At 34.3% G+C, this 2,025-nt stretch overlaps 1 pseudogene across 1 annotated transcript; it reads left to right on the forward strand.

Annotated features, from left to right (window-relative positions):
• Nucleotides 1-542: 542 nt before the first annotated feature.
• On the forward strand, nucleotides 543-895 carry LOC308646803 (costars family protein ABRACL-like; annotated as a pseudogene). The gene has a single exon. The product of its transcript is annotated as a costars family protein ABRACL-like (transcript).
• Nucleotides 896-2,025: the final 1,130 nt, after the last annotated feature.

The raw sequence follows: 2,025 nt of genomic DNA on the forward strand, positions 1-2,025 counted from the left end.
TGTATTTTCTTTGGTAGCATCCCCTTCTGTGGAGTAGTTTGCCTTGCTGAGCTACTTCTGAGCATATGTTTGATTTCTTGCAGCACCCTGGGGTTTCTGAAACTAAGAAAGTGATAGAGATAGGAAGCTTGGTGTGGTTGCTCATGCTTGTAATCCTAGCAATTTAGGAGGATCACAAGTTCAAAGTCAGCCTGGGCAACTTAGTTAGATCCTAATTCAAAAGAAAAATTAAAAGGACTGGGATGTGACTCAGGGTAGAGCCTCCGTGCGTTCAATCCCCGGTACTGCCAAAAAAAAAAAAAAAAAAAAAAAGTAGATCCAAACTCAAGCCATATGGAACTACAGAGTCGTCACTTTTTAAAACAGGTTTATTAATCTTAGAAGAAAAAAATATATATATAAGGACCTCTCCTCCTCTTCCTCTTCTTCCTCCATCGAAGTCATTGTCTTTGTCTTCACTACTTCCTGCTTCAGGCTCCTCCTCTCCTGTCCATTGAAGAAGATAACCTCATTGGAAAAGAAAACAAAGCAAAGAGGTAGCAATGAATGCAGATCATGAAGTTAACCTCCTAGTGGAGGAAATTCATTGTTTGGGTTCCAAAAATGAAGATGAAAAGTTCAGTGTGAAATCTGAGGTCCTTTTCTAAGACAATTGTGCCAACCTTTTAGAAGCATTGACAGGAACCAAAAAACTCCAAGCTGTAAAACAAGGGAAGATTGTTATGTACCCAGGAGAACTACTTTTGCAAGGTATTTATGATGATGTTGACATTATATTGCTGTGAGATTAATGTGGTTTGCATAACTTTGTGGATTGTTATTCTTTGTTTCTGATAAACTGGAAGGATAAAGAAATTAATATATACTTACTGTATTTAAAAAATAAATAAATAAAACAGGTTTATTGAGATATATAATTCATAGGATATACAATTCACCTGTTTAATGTGTAAAATTAAGTGATTTTTAGTATATTTACAAGGTTGTGAAACCTGATTACCTCAGTCTAATTTTAGAACATTATTGTCCTCAGATCAGCCCTTTAGTTGTTTCATTCCTAACATCCCTTCCTCTAGGCAGGAACTAATCTACCTTCTGTTTTTATGTATTTGCCTATTCTGTTATTTTATATAAGGTATAAAATTACAAAATACTTATATATTTTTACAAGATATAAAATACCTATGTGGTATTTTATATAAGTGGAATCATAAAATACATACAAGGTACTTTTTTTAAAGAGAGAGAGAGAGAGAGAGAGAGAGAATTTTTTAATATTTATTTTTTAGTTTTCGGTGGACACAACATCTTTGTTTGTATGTGGTGCTGAGGATCGAACCCAGGCCGCACGCATGCCAAGTGAGTGCGCTACCGCTTGAGCCACATCCCCAGCCCCAAGGTATTTTATCACTAGCTTTTTTCAAAGTTCATCCAGAATTTCATTCCTTTTTTTTTAAATTTTTAATTGTAGTTATTGATGGACCTTTATTTTATTTATTTATTTTTATGTGGTGCTGAGTATCGAACCCAGTGCTTCACACATTCTAGGCAAGTGCTCTACCACTGAGGTACATCCCCAGCCCTCATTCCTTCTTATTATTAAGTAATACCCCATTGTATGGATATCTTACATCTTATTTATCCATTCATCAGTTGATAGACTTTGAGGCTTTTTCTATTTGGCTTTATAAATAATACTGCAATTAACATTATATAGTAGATTTTTTTGTGTGTGTGGAAGATGGATATTTTCATTTTTCTTGGGAATATATCTAGCAATCATATACTAGGTATATGATTTATTTATTTGAGAACATTATTTTTTGTTACAAAAAAATTTTAAAGCTGCAAGTACTCATATCTGATAATAGTTTTTTTTTTTTTTTCTGTAATGCAATACCTGAGGCATGATACTTATGAAGGAAAGCTCACAGTTTTGGAGGATGAAAGTCCAAACAGCACAGTGAAGGCTCTGGCAAGGGTTGCTTCTTGTCTGTATCACCTCATAACAGACAATAACTGCAG

This window comes from Spermophilus citellus (assembly GCF_964194105.1).
Source record: "Spermophilus citellus genome assembly, chromosome: 4".
NCBI lineage: Eukaryota > Metazoa > Chordata > Mammalia > Rodentia > Sciuridae > Spermophilus > Spermophilus citellus.